Raw genomic sequence first — 19,704 nt, forward strand, 5'->3', positions numbered from 1 at the left:
AGCTTTGGTAAAAGGTGAAATGCATTAACCTTGCAATGAGTCATCATCACCTCAGGCAGCTTAAAAGAAAAAAACCTCAGCCACCGTGGCTACAGACCTCTAGGAGCTTTTCTGACAGAGTGTCAGGATTTGGTAACTTCTTATCTAGTGCGGGTGCGGCCTGGTGTGAGTTTAGTTTATCCTCAAGAAGTTCTGAAATGCCTCGTTTCCAACATGCAGCCTGTAAGACTAGCTCACCTTCCTTCCAAACCACAGCAGGAGACACAGCTGCAACCCACCTGCTTCCATGGGGCCAGTTTCACTCCACGTGAAGAAGTGCTAGCTACTGGCACCAACAGAGTCCCTCATATAGACCTATTTCTAAAATCAGGCATTGCCAATTACATTCCAAGAAATTACATTGGTAATAAGATTATGTGGAATTTATTTCTCTGAACTGTGGCTGCCAGATCATTTGAAATAAACCCTAACGACTCATTAGTAGGTTTCAATATGAACAAAATTAACTGTTCCTCCATTATATAGCTTTAGAAAAATAATCACAAATCCTTTACCTTATTTCCAAAAAATGAAAACTGCATGCATATTATGTTCAGGCATCTATTATTGGCAAATGTTTACAAAGGAACTAATGTCCTCTGATAACCATTTGATGTGGAAAAGGATTTGAAGGCCTCTCCAGCTGTATCAGTAAAGAAATGCTGGTTTACGTATATCATCCTTAGAGAAGAGCTGCACCCCTCCTACAGGCAAGGGAGGCAGCAGGAAGTACTGCACAGACCTGGACTTGAATCTGAAACTAGCCGCTTAGTAGTGTGTGACTTGGCCAAGTTACTCAACCTCTCTGAACCTCATCCTTCTCATAAGTACAATGAGGGGATGGCACCAACTGCAGGGTGGGGATGAGGACAAAAGAATGACAAATATACCATTCCTTGGTGGTCGGTAATGTCAGCTCCTTTGTCTCTCCCTTCCTATAGCATTACCCCTCAAGGAACTGGCAGCTGGGAAAGTGAGATAGTTCAAGTCTATAAATGGAGTGGATAGCATTTGGACTGGCAGAGGGAAATGTGTTCTGGACAGCAGGAAAAAAACATGAGCTCTTTTGAGGGGTGATGGGGAGACAGTGAGGTAGGCAATTGGTTGAAGGAGCTACTACTACTGGTCCAGCTGCAATGGAGAGTCAGGTGTGGCTGGAGGAAGGAGGTCATCAGTATTACACTGAGGCATTTGGACTTTATGCCTTCAGGGACGATAAGTCTGGGAAGGTTTCAGAGCAGGGAACAATTCATCTGACACTGACCACTTGATTCTGACCACCTCATGCTCTTTAGCTGTGAGTCAATGGGGCCTCGTCACCAGAACTGAGGAAGCTTCAATACTACCTAGAACTGCCCTCTCACTTCCCAGTGCCTGAGTCTGATAGAGCCCACAGCCCATCACAGAAAGTCTGTTCTGTGGGTGAAGAAAGTAAGACCCACGGAGACGAGGTGACTTGCCACAGGTCAGAATCAGCAACTGGAAATCTGTCTTCTCCCTTAAACTTTGTGCTCTTCCTACTATATCTCACCAATATAATGAAAATTCTATGAAAATGCTTCAGAATCATTAAACAGGAGAAAGGGAAACCTTGGGAAACCCTTGCAGCCTGTGCCATATGCACACAACAGATGCAATGAGGTTTTAGGATTCACCGTGTCCCCATTATTCAATTCTCTGCCTTAAAACTTAACGATTTCCTAAACTATTAATGTATGGAATCTAATAACTTAGAGATGAAGTTAGATTTAATTCTAACTTATCTCTAAAGAAAAGATGTCAGTAGCTTTGATTAAATAGAAGCACACATGTGTTGGTATGAACTCAGCAGTTAGCAAAAGATTTCTTCCTTTAGGGGATCAGTCCCGATTACTCAGGTGTTAGAACATGGCCAAAAAACCATGTCATGGTGCTACAAGCCTGCACTGAAATTCATAACCCAGCAGAGAAGCTTGGCATCTGTTTGACATGGTGGTCAGTTTACATACTTGGGCAGCACTCAGACGCTCTGACAGTATAGTCAATGGGCCCTAAGTAGTCGTCCCAAGATATTAGGCTACAAAGGGTTGCTTAAAGCTCTTTCTACAAGGGGTCTGGACATTGAGCTCACCAGTCACCTCACCCCTGACCCAAAGAGAACATTGACAGTCAACCCCTCCCTTGGATCATTCGTGGTCTACCTTCAGACCATGTTCTTTTTGCACCTTCCCTCTCCCTGTAGGCCTTAGTGCTTCTCAGCTTATGTTGTACAGAAGCAAAACCAAAAAAGTGACAACCTCTCCATCCCAGAGTTATTTGGCATCAAATTCCCATATCATTCTGAGAAATTTAGGATTAGCTAGAAGCTGCCAAATGAAAGACCAACTATGCTTCATAGATGTACTATCGATGGGAGATGACAAAAGCCCCCCTAGACTATTTAGATAGGAGAATAGCTCCCTTTCATTCTTAAGAGTTATTTTTAAAATGCTAAGAAAGTATACACCTAACAACTTACTGTGTGCTCAAATCAGCATTGGAGGTGAATACCACATATTATCAGAATATCCTGAAAAAAGATTATGTGTTACTTCTGTTTTTTAATTTTCTCCCATTTCCTGCCTGACTATAGGGAAAATGTTCTTGAGTCAATACATGGTCAGTAGGAAGAAAAGTAGCAAGAGATAAAGATTCTCAAGAGAAAGTTGGATACAGCAATAATATATGTCTGCCTCAAGTGCAGTTTGAAACAAGATAGATTTAAAAAGAAAAAAAAAATAGAGGCACTATCAATGACCTCTACACACGTTTGATTTGCCCTGTGCGTTTCTAATTCTGGATTATTTTCAGGCTTGTGAAAGGGATCAAAAATAGTGCTCTCCAGTGAGTCCGCTGTGATCCTATTCTGTGCTTAGTCTATGAAAGTCTAAGAAAAGTCTTTCAAGAAGGACATATTCTCCATATAAACACCTGAGCGAGGATATACGCTGTTATTCTCCACTCCCCACCCCTTCCCCCCAACCTGTTCTCAGCCTCTTTCTCCTGAGGCTCAACAGCTGGGCTCCGCTGCCAGCGGCTGCCCCACTCCCCGCCCCCCGCCCCCGCGGGCTTCTGCCTGGTTTCAGCCAGCAGGGGGCACTCTCAGGAGCATGGAGGGCGAGAGAAGAGAGGAGTCCGAGCATTTCTCCCCCGTTTCCGCTCTGTGTGGTGCCACATCTCTGGCACCATCTGCATCTCTCCGTGACCACTGTTCTCGGTGGAGCAGCCACGTCTTTCCTCCAGCTCTCAGTGGGCTCCAATACTCCAATAGCGCTGTTTCTCCTCCCAGGACCGTCCGGTCCTAAGGGGGGTGGTAACGGCGTCCTGCGGTTACGGGTCTCTAGGTTTCTCAGCATCTCTTCTTGGTGCCCTTCATCTTCCTTCTCTGCAAGTAGAGCCTAGATTAAGTCTCTTTACTTGAACCATCAGGGTGAACTTTTCTTTCTTTCTGGGACCGTGGCAGATATGAAGTTCTAGTTGCCATACCTGCTATGGTGGGGCTGTCAGCAGGAGTGACAGTGGTTGTAGAAATGTCCCAAGCATGTCCTCTCACATAGCACCTTCGGGTGAGGTTGTTTTATTACCTTTATTCTATGCTCTCAGTTTTTTGGGAAAAAGGAACTTTAGAAGCCTTCTAGTCTAATCTTCTCTTTTGTAGTTCAGGAAACATTAGCCCTTTCCCAGTTAATAATGTTAATGGGAATCAACATTAAGTACTTATTAAATAAATAGTCCTGTTTTAGGAATTTTACAGTCTTCTCAGTCTATGGCAAAAAGATGTTAGTCCTCATTCTATTAGTCTCTTAAGAGCAGTGGAGTGAAATAACCAGGATCACACAGCTTGGGCCAGTGGCTAAGGAATGCCTGTCCGTCCTCTGGGTCACTAAGATCTCCCTGCTTCAGCTGTCACTAGGCCTAACACCTAAAGGAATCCTCATTCAGACAATGATTGTAAGAAACCAGGAGACACACCAAGCAATTATGAGCCACCACTCTGCCTCACGGAACAGTAGGCATCTTAGAACTAGATGAAGCTTCACCAGAATTTTGGGCAATAGGGTTCCAACCTACCCCAGGAGAAGCAGAAGTGATGGACATTGCATTCATAAATGCCCCTCCTGGGCCTCCTTGAACTCCAGTGTCAGTGAGAGTGACTGAGGGAATTTCTTCCAGCTTAAGATTTCTCCAGTCCTATTCTGAAATATTTGATTTTAGTCTGTCTGCAGTGGAGGCCGAGAAGCTATGTTTTAATAACCACGCCGGTGATTCTGAGGCAAACAGTTTAGAACCACATTGAGAACAGCACTGGAGACCGCCAGCTCCGCAAAGGCAGAGAAAACATCTGCCTCCGTCACTGCCGTGTCCTAGTTCATAACAAGTGCACCAATTCAAGGTTTTGAATGAATGAAGAATATGCAAAAGCAAATCAACATCTGAACTCCCTTTCCTACAAGGCCTTACTCACACGTACTGAACTAACGGGCTTCTTCAATGTGGAAGTGCTCAAGATTGTTAAAAGAATCCCGTGCGTTTTGCCCTTGAGGACAGTGGTCTGTGGTCTGTGGTCAGTCCACTGAGCACGTGGCTGGTTTTGAGAGGGCACAAGTGAGTATTTGGCAGAACATTCTGTTTTTTTATAATAGTAATCTCTTAATACAATGTTTTAAAACTGAAAATGGTTACTACATAACTTTTTAGTAATGGTCCACCCATTTTTTCATCAATATTTATTAAGAGTATTTAGTAATTGCCTACTATGTGACAGGCACTCCACCAGATATCAGGGGAGCAAAATCAAAGCCCCTGCACTTATAAGCTTACAGACCCCAGGTAAAGACAGACATTAGTCACATGGTCACATAAATCAACGTGGCATTACAACTGTGATGTGCAAAGGAGAGGTAATAGTGGGGGTGGGGTCTCTGCCCTAGGGTGCAGAAGGCCCAGAAAGCTTTTGCCGAGGCAGAGAGGAAGTTGCTGAAGGCATAAAGGATGAGAAGGAAGGCGAGATGGAAAAGGCAGAAGAGCTTTTCAGGCAGAGGGGCCAGAGAAAGCCAGGGGAATCTGGGGATGTCTGGGCAAAGGAGACGAAGTGATGAGCTCATCTTGAGCTGTTAAACACGTTATACAGAAAGTATTCAAGGGCTTTGATCAGAGCTAATTGTGATTATGAAGAGCAGCATACAACGTGCTCTCAGTAACAGACTCTGCACACAGAAAACTGCTACAGCTGGAGTGGGGTTTGTTTGTTCCTGTCAGCCTCTCAGAGAACTTCAGTGGTGTCACACGATGACAGAACTAATCATTCCCTTCAGACAGCTAAAGTGGGTAAAATATTTAATGCTCCTTTAGAGCACTAGGTGATTAGATTGCTGAATTGGCAAGACTGCTTTCTTATTCCAAACAATCTCATAGATGACAAATACACATACGGGAAGTACTAAGTACTTTCATAATATTCTAGCTGCATTGTTTAAAGACACCAAAAACTCTTAAACAAAAATTTTAAAAGAAGTGTTTATATTTTAGATGAGCTTAGAAAGCCAATGTAAAAATTGTCAATTTCAGAACTTAGTTACAAAACAGAAATAGACTGACTCACAGACATAGAAAACAAATGTATGGTTACCAAAGGGGTGGGGTGGAGAGATAAATTAGGAGTATGGGATTAACAGATACTACTATATATAAAATAGGTAAACAGTAGGGACCTACTGTATAGCACAGGGAACTATACTCAATATCTCGTAATACCCTACAATGGAAAAGAATCTGAAAAAGAATATATATATATATATATATATATATATATATATATATATATATATATATCTGAATAACTTTGCTGTACACTTGAAACTAACACAACATTGTAAATCAACTATACTCCAATAAAAAAATTTGTCAATTTCACAGTGTTATGTTGGTAGAACTATAAACAATTTCCCATCTCAATTATCTCAGGCATAGAAAATTGTGCAATTCTACAGTAAAATATATATTTCTGTATTGCTTTTACACAAAAATACTTGTTTTCAATGAAGAGCAAAATAATATAGGCATCTATTATCTTAAACTATTTTAACACGTAGAAAATTAACAAATTTTCTACGTGTTAAAATAGAAACAAAGGATTATCGAATTCTTTGATATTCAGAAATTTCCATTTAGAATATAAATTTTTTAAAGTATACAGAAATATTCCTGTAGACATTTCAAGGTGAAATACTACAAAATACTCAGGTTTCACAAGCCCTATTTTCAGAATAATCTGGCATCACTGAAAGTATTAAAGGCACTAAATTGAGTATAATCATTTTAGCAGTGCTTTTCTTAGTTTTTGCTCAAGCCAAATGTCTTTGGCTAAATCCTAGACTCAATGAGCAACTCTCATTAAATCTTAAAGGTTGTGACACATGGCGCAGTGGAATAAAAGGGCCCTTTTAATTGCCTTTCCAGTTTGCAAATTATTTCTAAATGCGTTACTTTATGAAACTGGATATTTAAAGGTCTGCTTTTTCTTTCAGTGCTGGTGATTTTGAACTATTCATTTCATTTATATAGGTGGTATGTCACGCACTACACCTCAAGCTGTGTTTTAGAACTCATTTCATCATGCGTACATATGCAAGGTGTAGAGAACGATCCAGAATGAGATGGAGATCACATTGCTCCCTGTCACACAGGCTATAAAATGCAGCCAGTTAAAATTCTGTCAATGCTCTGAGGTACAGTTTGAGTTATTCAGTGTTTTTCATTTCTAAAACAAACTGCTTGGAAAAAAGTCTCAATGCTAATTACCACTTTTCCTTTTTGACAGAAACAACTTGATTGCAAATCTAATTTACAAGATGAGTCTTTTGTTGGGAGATGGGGCTCACGGGAAAGGCACACTTTGTACGCAGGTCTATGCAGTATGCTCATCCGTCCAGGACCAGCCCAACTGACATCTCCAAAGAGGGGACCTCCCAGCTCCTCTGACCTGCCGCAGCCCCCAGTCCTCATCCTCCTCAGCCTATCTTAATTCTGATAGTTTCTCGTCTCTTACCTGACATACAAAAGGGGACTGTATTCATTTGCAAGGGCTGCCATAAGGAAGTACCACAAACTGAGTGGCCTAAACAACAGAAATGTATCGTCTCACAGTTCTGGAGGCTGAAGGTCTGAGATCAAGGTGTCGGCAGGGTTGGTTCCTTCTGAGGCTGGGAGGGAGAGTCTGCTCCATGCCTTTCCCCTGGCTTCTGGTGGTTAGCTGGCAATCTTTGGCGTTCCTCGACTTGTAAATCATCACTCCATCTCTGCCTTCATCTTCACGTGGCATTCTCTCTCTGTGTTGTCTCTGTGTCCAAATTTCCCTTTATATAAGAACACCAGTCATATTGAATTAGAGGTCCACCCTACACCTGCATGACCTCATCTTAACCTAAATAATTATATCTCTAACTACCCTATTCCAAAGTAAGGTCACATGCTGAGGTACTGGGGGGTAAAACTTCAATATGTGAATTTTAAGAGGACACCATTCAACTCATAAAAGGTACCATAGATGTTCTAGGGGATCATAAATTGTAGGTTAATATATAGTAAAAGTTTCTGGAATGATACATACTAAGCAATTAACAATAGTTACCTCTGGGGTGAGGGTAAGGTGGGTGTGGAAATCAAAGGAGATTTACTTTCAACTGTAATACCTTCATTTTTCACAAGGAAAGATAGTTGAATATTGCCTGTATAAGTAAAAATTAATATAAATAAATTAAGGTAGTACAGTGATTCACAATGGAAATGCTACCAATAGCTAAGGTACATTTTGGAAATTTGTGGAGGGGTTTGTCAGCTATTGCAAAAACTGGGGGCTACATGTCATCTCCCATGATGAATGGTCCAGTGTCCTGCACTATTTTAAATGTCCTGCTAGACATTTACATATAAAAATGAAAGGACTTTTTGGCATGATTTTAATATACACTAAATTTTCCAGGGATGCAAACTTCACACCTGTAAATTAAGGGAAGATTGTATTTTGTTTGATTCAGAACTTTACCCTGAGTTTTCACCTTATTGGAAAATATGTCCCCAGCAGCAACATCACTTTCGATATCTGAGCCTTCCCTTGGACACATCTATGGTGGATGCATTTGTAGTTGTCACGTCCCTGATGATTCTTCCTACAGGTACTGTAACTGAACACTTAATTCTGTGTTTCAGGGTACACCACGCCTTCTTGTGCTGAAGCATGTATCATGTTATTACAAACTTCTTTAATTGTAAGTTTTCTGTTCATTAAAGTTTGGGATCTATATAAATTTTCAAAATATATGTTCCAGTAGATTATGTCATTTCTGAATTTCTTCTCAGGGTATTAAAGGGGGTGCTATAGAATCTCTCTGATGAAAAGGAAGCATTTGATCTCATGGTACTGAGCACTGCCAGGCTTCTCTGATAGTCCAACAGAGAGATGCTGAAGACTTCAACTAAAGCTTTGGAAGTGGAGGAGAGGCAATGAATTCAGGAGATACACTGAAAGCAAAACTTAAAAGGACATGACTGGGTATCCTATTTTAGATTGAGAAAGAAAGGACCTTCAAAAAGGCCTCTGAGGGGCTTCCCTGGTGGCGCAGTGGTTGAGAGTCTGCCTGCCAATGCAGGGGACACGGGTTCGAGCCCTGGTCCGGGAGGATCCCACATGCCGCGGAGCAACTGGGCCCGTGAGCCACAGCTGCTGAGCCTGCACGTCTGGAGCCTGTGCTCCGCAACAGGAGAGGCCGCGATGGTGAGAGGCCCGCGCACCGCGATGAGGAGTGGCCCCCGCTTGTCACAACTGGAGAAAGCCCTCCCACAGAAACGAAGACCCAACACAGCCAAAAATAAATAAATAAATAAAATTTAAAAAAAAAAAAAAAAAAAAAAAAAAGGCCTCTGAAATTTTTACCTTGGGCTAATAGGTGGGTAACCAAAAAGTGTAAATGGGAAGAGGAGGATGCTGTCCCCAGTGTGGGACACTCAAGGCATATATGGGAAAGAGGGAGAAGTCCAGGGACATCAAGTGACAGATACATGGGTTTAGTGACTAAGAGATCCTGAGTTCGGTGTGACTGTACCACCAGGAGTGCTGGGACCTTGGAAATGGAAAATGCACAGAATAAGGAGGGGGAAAGGCTATAACATCCCGAGGGTAAACCCCCCAAAAGACATGCACATCTGAGGAAGGTCACAAAGAGACTTTTCATTTTCAGCCTTACCTCCCCGCTGAGCTTGAAGCTACTCAAGATAAAAGGCAAAAAGCAAAAAAAAAAAATGACAACAAAACATAAACCCTGTGACTTATATCACTTTGGTGTTCTTCATATTGCCCAACACACTGCAGGGGACCCTATAACATCTAACAATACCAGTCAGATTATTTTCCACAGCCCTTTTCTCCCTGGAACATTCAGGAAGAGGTAAGAGTGTTCTTACCAAGTGGGCTTCCCCAAGCACAGATGTCACCCCGATCTGTGGGAAGATTTCTCTTGAAGCTCATTGCATGTGCCAAAGCTCAGAGTTCTCTGGTCGGCAGGGAGGAGACCATCTCCACATGACGACAGTCATGCCTTTGCTAAGGGGTGGCTGCTTCATCCAGAAACTGCCTTCACAGTGCAGGGAACTGAGGACTTGTCACTAGGAGACAGGCTAGCACCCCCCAAACACACACTTTCCCTCGCCCCTAATACTGGACAAAACCATAACTGAACTTAACTGTGGAGGAAGTGTCATTCCCAAAATGCTTCATCCAGCCCAAATCCAGAAGAAATGCCACAATCCTATTCCATACCCAGGACACTCCTTCTTCTCCTGACAGTGACATCCAAACCTCAGGGACACTCCCTCTGGCTCCATCCCACGTCCCACTTGCCTGCCAGGACGTACAACATGGAGTAGGGGCTCTGTCACTGAGGGCACATACTGTGGTCACATACACACATAAACACTTTCACTAGCAGCCACCTTCTCAGGCTCTGGCCAGGGTGGCAGCCGACAGCCAGACAAGAGACACTCTGCTCAGGGCTGACTGCAGCCCGGCATCCACCGTCCACCCCGGCAGGAAATGGGTTCCAGATGTGTCCTCAGCTGAGCCTGTAATGGAGTCAAAGCGTCATAAATGGGCCTCCTAGCCTCGGTCTCCATCCTTTGTCAATCTCCCTGGACAATGCCGAGAAAAGTGAAAGGGAAAGGTGGGGAAAATGTAAGAATACTCTGCATTACCGTGCACAGTTTCAACAGAAAGATGACGATGGGTTTTGAGTTTCCAGGTCCTGCTTTCGTTATGTATTTTGAAGATCACATTGTGTGTGTGTGTATGTATGTGTGTGTGTGTGTGTGTATACACAAGGGAGGAGGGGAACAAAGGAAATGGGGGAAGGGAAGAGGAGATCCTGTTTCAGTTACAAAAAGATGTTGTGTATTTTAGACAAACCAAAATAATACTGCAAGCCGTGTCAACCCAGGAAATCCAATAAACGTAAAGGAAAGATTAATATGTTCTCCTCATTTCATCTTTGCTGTGAAGTAGATATTTCAGAATTGTGGGAAAAGGGCACCTAACACAACATGATAACTGATTTTTATTAATAAGTATTCAACTAGAACAGCTTTTGCTCTAAATTTCCACAGTTTACACATGTGTAAACTTGGCATCTCCATACTTGGATAACTTCATTTCTTCTTTGTTCATAGGGACGATAGCTTACAAATCTCACTTGAAAGTAGAATTTAAACAATACAAGGTCATGACAGCCTGAGAAAAGGAAACAATAAATAACCTCTGGAGTTTTCCATAAGTAAATAATTTTCGCTGGGGACTCTGAATCTAAAAACTCCTGTTCAGGATTGATCATTGTCCAGAATTATCATGAGATAAGCAGGCAGCTCTAGACAAGTCCCTACGAAGAGCAGCCGCTGAGGAGTGCCTGGGTCCTGAGAGAGGCTGCATGGGTGATTTACAAACTCTTTGGAGCCGCCTGAATATGAGTCACTGTCAAAGTCACTGAGTGACCTTGATAAGACACTTAACCCTTCGGGTCCTCAGTTTTTCCCTTTCTGACATGAAAGATTAGACTACAGTCCATGGCAGCTCAGAGTTTAATTTTTTAAAGCCTTATATTATTTTAAGCAAGATTCAATCATCACAGTTTGTAGGGTTTGAGGCCCTCACCATCTTTATAATCCTAAAGATATTGACACCTTTTATAGGATCATACTATTTATTCTATGCCTCCCGGGCTTGCAATACCTAGACAGGTACATGGGATACTCAAAAGCAAGAGATCTTTTCAAGCTGGGAGGGGAATACATACCTAATGAAATAAGGAGCAAGACCTGTTCCAGACGGTTCCAACCACCTTCTGCCTGTCAGTACTGTCTACTGAGAACCCCTCACGATTTTAACTAAAAGGGGTATCAATGTTCCCCATGGCAAAGAAAAGACATTGGCTCATAGCTCTCAGTTGTTCATTTCGCTGTAGACATAAAGTTTCTCCTTAAAAGCTGAAGTTTTTAAAGTTTTCTTGACGCAGTGGTCAACCAATAGATTTTGCTATGTGTTGGCCTGTCTTTTAAATTTAGAGAATTTCATGATTTCATTAAAAACTATTGACATGATCCAATCTATCTAAATAGTGAAAATCAAATCATACTAAAAAATCATACTAAATATTCAGCCATTAGTCAAATATAGGGTCATCTCTTTTTAAAAAATATTTTAATTACATAGTAAAATATGAATTCATTTCTGATAGTAAGAAATTGAAATAATATAGATACAAGTAAAGTCACTCTAAACCATTACCTCCAGTCCCAGTTCTTTTACTATGTATAATGCCTGCCATGAATTTAGTGTCTATCCACTCAACCCTTTTTCTATTGACATATGAAATTATACAAATATTTTTGTGTAAAGTCGGTATTTTTTACACAAATAGAATAATTCTTCACTTCTCTGAATGTTTTTAATTGGCAAGAAATCTTTAAGTATTTCTATAAGTGTAAATATGGATTTCTTGCATTTTAAAAATTGTTGCATAGTATTCCATAGGATGCATTATGAAATTGTAACCCCATTAGTTGAAATTCAAGGTTGCTTTTCTTTAAAAAAAAAAAAAGAAAGAAAGAAAACTATTTCATAAAATACCACAAGGAACAATCTTGTACATGCCCCCTTGCACACATGTGGCTGTGTTTCTCTTGGCTAAATACCAAGAAGTGGGATTGTTGGTTCAAATGATAAGTTCAATTTTAAATGGTTTGGCAAAGTGCCTTATAAAAAGGTAGTACAACACAGACTCTTGACCAGAGATTTCGTTTAAAGGAAGAGTTACCTTTCCCCATGCCCTCATCAATATATAATATCATCTAATTTTTTAATATTTTCTAATCTAATAGGTGAAAAATAAAAACTCATTTTAATTTGCATTTTTTTATTACTAGTGTGGTTGTGCATTTAAAAATAATTTAGTGGGAGAGAGAGACCTTCAAGATGGTGGAAGAGTAAGACGTGGAGATCACCTTCCTCCCCACAAATACATCAGAAATACTTCTACATGTGGAACAACTCCTACAGAACACCTACTGGACGCTGGCAGAAGACCTCAGACCTCCCAAAAGGCAAGAAACTCCCCACGTACCTGGGAAGGGCAAAAAAAAAAAGAAAAAACAGAGACAAAAGAATAGGGACAGGACCTGCAGGGGAAGAGCTGTGAAGAAAGAAAGGTTTCCACACACTAGGAAGCCCCTTCATGGGTGGAGACTGCGGGTGGCGGAGGAGGAAGCTTTGGAGTTACGGAGGAGAGCGCAGCCACAGGGGTGCGGAGGGCAAAGCGGAGAGATTCCCGCACAGAGGAGTGGTGCCGACCAGCACTCACCAGCCCAAGAGGCTTGTCTGCTCACCCGCCGGGGCGGGCGGGGGCTGGGGGCTGAGGCTTGGGCTTCGGAGGTCAGATGCAGGGAGAGGACTGCGGTTGGCGGCGTGAACACAGCCTGAAGGGGGCTAGTGCGCCACGGCTAGCCAGGAGGGAGTCCGGGAAAATGTCTGGAGCTGCCGAAGAGGCAAGAGACATTTTCTTCCCTCTTTGTTTCCTGGTGCGCGAGGAGAAGGGATTCAGAGCACTGCCTAAACGAGCTCCAGAGACGGGCGCGAGCCACGGCTATCAGCGTGGACCCCAGAGATGGGCATGGGATGCTAAGGCTGCTGCTGCAGCCACCAAGAAGTCTGTGTGCAAGCACAGGGCACTGTCCACACCTCCCCTCCCAGGAGCCTGTGCAGCCTGCCACTGCCAGGGTCCTGTAATCCAGGGCCAACTTCCCCGGGAGAAAGCACGGCGCACCTCAGGCTGGTGCAATGTCACGTCAGCCTCTGCAGCCGCAGGCTCGCCCCGCATTCTGTACCCATCCCTCCCTCCGGCCTGAGTGAGCCAGAGCCCCCGAATCAGCTGCTCCTTTAACCCCGTCCTGTGTGAGCGAAGAACAGATGCCCTCAGGCGACCTACAAGCAGAGGCGGGTCCAAATCCAAAGCTGAACCCCAGGAGCTGTGCGAACAAAGAAGAGAAAGGGAAATCTCTCCCAGCAGCCTCAGGAGCAGCAGATTAAATCTCCACAATCAACTTGATGGATGCTGCATCTGTGGAATACCTGAAGAGACAAGGAATCATCCCAAAATTGAGGTGGTGTACTTTGGGAACAACAATATATATATATTCTTTTGCTTTTTCCCTTTTGTGAGTATGTATGTGTATGCTTCTAAGTGTGATTTTGTCTGTATAGCTTTGCTTTTATTTGCCGTAGGGTTCTATCTGTCCTTTTTTTTTTTTTTTTTTTAGTATACTTTTTAGTGCTTGTTTTCATTGGTGGATTTGGTTTTGGTTTGGTTGCTCGCTTCTTTCTTTCTTTTTTTTTTTGTCTTTTTTAATTACTTTAAAATTTTCTTATTTTTAATAATTATTTTTTATTTTAATAGCTTTATTTTATTTTATTTTTTTCTTTCTTTCTTCCGTTTTTTTCTCCCTTTTCTTCTGAGCCGTGTGACTGACAGTGTTTGGTGCTCCAGTCAGGTGTCAGGTCTGTGCCTCTCAGATGAGAGAGCCAAGTTCAGGACATTGGTACACCAGAGGCATCCCAGCTCCATGTAATATCAAAGAGTGAAAGCTCTCCCAGAGATCTCCATCTCAGTGCTAAGACCCAGCTCCACTCAACGACCAGAAAGCTCCAGTACTGGACACCTCATGGCAAACAACTAGCAAGACAGGAACACAACCACACCCATTAGCAGAGAGGTGGCCTAAAATCATAATAAGATCACAGACTCCCCAAAACACACCACCGTACATGGTCCTGCCCACTACAAAGACAAGATCCAGCCTCATCCACCAGAACACAGGCACTAGTCCCCGCCACCAGGAAGCCTACACAATCCACTGAAACAAACTTAGTCACTGGGGGCAGACACCAAAAACAACCTACAGCCTGCAAAAAGGAGACCCCAAACACAGTAAGTTAGGCAAAATGAGAAGACAGAGAAACACATAGCAGATGAAGGATAAAGGTAAAAACCCACCAGACCAAACAAATGAAGAGGAAATGACAGTCTACCTGAAAAAGAATTCAGAGTAATGAGAGTAAAGATGATCCAAAATCTTGGAAATAGAATGGAGAAAATACAAGAAAAATTTAACAAGGACCTAGAAGAACTAAAGAGCAAACAAACAATGATGAACAACATACTAAATGAAATTTAAAATTTTCTAGAAGGAATCAATAGAGTAATTGAGGCAGAAGAACGGATAAGTGACCTGGAAGATAAAATAGTGGAAATAACTACTGCAGAGCAGAATAAAACAAAAAGAATGAAAAGAACTGAGGACAGTCTCAGAGACCTCTGGGACAACATTAAATGTAACAATATTTGAATTATAGGGGTCCCAGAAGAAGAAGAGAAAGAGAAAGAGACTGAGAAAATATTTGAGGAGATTATAGTTGAAAACTTCCCTAATATGGGAAAGGAAATAGTTAATCAAGTCCAGGTTGTGCAGAGAGACCCATACAGGATAAATCCAATTAAAAACACACCAAGACACATATTAATCAAACTATCAAAAGTTAAATACAAAGAAAAAGTATTAAAAGCAGCAAGGGAAAAACAACAAATAACACACAAGGGAATCCCCATAAGGTTAACAGCTGATCATTCAGCAGAAACTCTGCAAGCCAGAAGGCAGCAGCAGGACATATTTAAAGTGATGAAAGGGAAAAACCTACAACCAAGATTACTCTACCTGGCAAGGATCTTATTCAGATTCAATGGAGAAATTAAAACCTTTACAGTCAAGCAAAAGCTAAGAGAATGCAGCACCACCAAACTAGCTTTACAACAAATAGTAAAGGAACTTCTCTAGGCAGGAAACACAAGAGAAGGAAAAGACCTACAATACCAAAACCAAACATTAAGAAAATGGTAATAGGAACATACATATCAATAACTACCTTAAATGTAAATGGATTAAATGCTAAAACCAAAAGACATAGACTGGCTGAATGGATACAAAAACAAGACCCATATATATGCTGTCTACAAGAGACCCACTTCAGACCTAGGGACACATACAGACTGAAAGTGAGGGGATGGAAAAAGATATCCCATGTAAATGGAAATCAAAAGAAAGCTGGAGTAGCAATTCTCATATGAGACAAAATAGACTTTAAAATAAAGACTATTACAAGAGACAAAGAAGAATACTACATAATGATCAAGGGAACAATCAAAGAACAAGAAATAACAATTGTAAATATTTATGCACCCAACATAGGAGCACCTCAATACATAACGAAAATACTAACAGCCATAAAAAAGGAAAAAGACAGTAATACAATCATAGTATGAGACTTTAACACCCCGCTTTCACCAATGGACAGATCATCCAAAATGAAAATAAATAAGGAAACACAAGCTTTAAATGATACATTAAACAAATTGGACTTAATTGATATTTATAGGGCATTCCATCCAAAAACAACAGAATACACTTTCTTCTCAAATGCTCATGGAACATTCTCCAAGATAGATCATATCCTGGGTCACAAATCAAGCTGTGATAAATTTAAGAAAATTGAAATTGTATCAAATATTTGTTTCCAACCACAAAGCTATGAGACTAGATATCAGTTACAGGAAAAAATCTGTAAAAAATACAAACACATGGAGGCTAAACACTACACTACTAAATAACCAGGAGGTCACTGAAGAAATCAAAGAGGAAATCAAAAAACACCTACAAACAAATGACAATGAAAACACAAAGACCCAAAAAATATGGGCTACAGCAAAAGCAGTTCTAAGAGGGAAGTTTATAGCAATACAATCCTACTTCAAGAAACAAGAAACATCTCAAATAAACAACCTAACCTTACACCTAAAGCCGTTAGAGAAAGAAGAACAAAAAACCCCAAAGTTAGCAGAAGGAAAGAAATCATAAAGATCAGATCAGAAATAAATGAAAAAGAAATGAAGGAAATGATAGCAAAGATCAATAAAACTAAAAGCTGGTTCTTTGAGAAGATAAACAAAATTGATAAACCATTAGCTAGACTCATCAAGAAAAAAAGGGAGAAGACTCAAATCAATAGAATTAGAAATGAAAAACGAGAAGTAACAACTGACACTGCAGAAATTCAAAGGATCATAAGAGATTACTACAAGCAACGGTATGCCAATAAAATGGCCAACCTGGAAGAAGTGAACAAATTCTTAGAAAAGCACAACATTCCGAGACTGAACCAGGAAGAAATAGAAAATATAAACAGACCAATCACAAGTAATGAAATTGAAACTGTGATAAAAAATCTTCCAACAAACAAAAGCCAAGGACGAGACGGTTTCACAGGCAAATTCTATCAAACATTTAGAGAAGAGCTAACACCTATCCTTCTCAAACTCTTCCAAAATACAGCAGAGGAAAGAACACTCCCAAACTCATTCTATGAGGCCACCATCACCCTGATACCAAAATGAGAAAAAATGTCACAAAGAAAGAAAACTACAGGCTGATATCACTGCTGAACATAGATGCAAAAATCCTCAACAAAATACTAGCAAACAGAATCCAACAGCACATTAAAAGGATCATACACCATGATCAAGTGGGGTTTATCCCAGGAATGCAAGAAATCTTCAGTATATGCAAATCAATCATTGTTATATACCATATTAACAAACTGAAGGATAAAAACCATATGATCATCTTAATAGATTCAGAAAAAGCTTTCGACAAAATTCAACACCCATTTATGATAAAAACCCTCCAGAAAATAGGCACAGACAGAACTTACCTCAACATAAAAAAGGCTATATATGACAAACCCACAGCCAACATCATTCTCAGTGGTGAAAAACTGAAACCATTTCCACTAAGATTGGGAACAAGACAAGGTTGCCTACTCTCACCACTATTATTCAACATAGTTTTGGAAGTTTTAGCCACAGCAATCAGAGAAGAAAAAGAAATAAAAGGAATCCAGTTTGGAAAAGAAGTAAAGCTGTCACTGTTTGCAGATGACATGATACTACACATAGAGAATCCTAAACATGTCACCAGAAAACTACTAGAGTTAATCAATGAATTTGGTAACGTAGCAGGATACAAATTAATGCTCAGAAATCTCTTGCATTCCTATACACTAATGATGAAAAATCTGAAAGAGAAATTAAGGAAGCACTCCCATTTACTATTGCAACAAAAAGAATAAACTACCTAAAGAATAAAATACCTAGGAATAAACCTACCTAAGGAAACAAAAAACCTGTATGCAGAAAATTATAAGACACTGATGAAAGAAATGAAAGATGATACAAACAGATGGAGAGATATACTATGTTCTTGAATTGGAAGAATCAACATTGTGAAAATGACTATGCTACCCATGGCAATCTACAGATTCAATGCAATCCCTATCAAACTACCAATGGCATTTTTCACAGAACTAGAAGAAAAAATTTCACAGTTTGTATGGAAACACAAAAGACCCCGAATAGCCAAATCAATCATGAGAAAGAAAAATGGAGCTGAAGGAATCAGGTTCCCAGACTTCAGAGTATACTACAAAGTTATGGTAATCAAAAGAGTATGGTACTGGCACAAAAACAGAAATATAGATCAATTGAACAGGACAGAAAGCCCAGAGATAAACCCACACACATATGGTCACCTTATCTTTGATAAAGGAGGCAAGAATATACAATGGAGAAAAGATATCCCCTTCAATAAATGGTGCTGGGAAAACTGGACAGCTACATGTAAAAGAATGAAATTAGAACACTCCCTAACATCATACAAACATAAACTCAAAATGTATTAAAGACCTAAATGTAAGGACAGACACTATAAAACTCTTAGAGGAAAACATAGGCAGAACACCCTATGACACAAACCATAGCAGGATCCTTTTTAACCCACCTCCTAGAGAAATGGAAATAAAAACAAAAATAAACAAATGGGACCTAATGAAACTTAAAAGTTTTTGCACAGCAAAGGAAACCATAAACAAGACGAAAAGACAACCCTCAGAATGGGAGAAATTATTTGCAAATGAAGCAACTGACAAAAGATTAATCTCCAAAATGTAAAAGCAGCTCATGCAGCTCAATATCAAAAAAACAAACAACCCAATCCAAAAATGGGTAGAAGACCTAAATAGACATTTCTCCAAAGAAGATATACAGATTGCAAACAAACACATGAAAGGATGCTCACCATCACTAATCATTAGAGAAATGCAAATCAAAAGTACAATGAAGTATCAGCTCACACCAGTCAGAATGGCCATCATCAAAAAATCTACAAACAATAAATGCTGGAGAGGGTGTGGAGAAAAAGGCACCCTCTTGCACTGTTGGTGGGAATGTAAATTGATACAGACACTATGGAGAACAGTATGGAGGTTCCTTAAAAAACTAAAAATAGAACTACCATATGACCCAGCAATCCCACTACTGGGCATATACCCTGAGAAAACCATAATTCAAGAAGAGTCATGTACCACAATGTTCATTGCAGCTCTATTTTCAACAGCCAGGACATGGAAGCAACCTAAGTGTCCATCGACAGATGAATGGATAAAGAAGATGTGGCACATATATACAGTGGATTATTACTCAGCCACAAAAAGAAATGAAATTGAGTTATTTGTTGTGAGGTGGATGGCCCTAGAGTTTGTCATACAGAGTGAAGTAAGTCAGAAAGAGAAAAACAAATGCCGTATGCTAACACATATATATGGAATCTAAAAAAAAAAAAAAAAAAAGATCATGAAGAACCTAGGGACAGGACAGGAATAAAGATGCAGATGTAGAGAATGGACTTGAGGACATGGGGAGGGGGAAGGTTAAGATGGGATGAAGTGAGAGAGTGGAATGAACTTATACATACTACCAAATGTAAAATAAATAGCTAATGGGAAGCAGCTGCATAGCACAAGGAGATGAGCTCGGTGCTTTGTGACCACCTAGCGGGGTGGGATAGGGAGGGTGGGAGGGAGACGCAAGAGAGATGAGATATGGGGATATATGTACATGTACAGCTGATTCACTTTGTCATAATGCAGAAACTAACACACCATTAGAA

The sequence above is a fragment of the Balaenoptera physalus genome, assembly GCF_965194825.1.
Source record: "Balaenoptera physalus genome assembly, chromosome: 7".
NCBI lineage: Eukaryota > Metazoa > Chordata > Mammalia > Artiodactyla > Balaenopteridae > Balaenoptera > Balaenoptera physalus.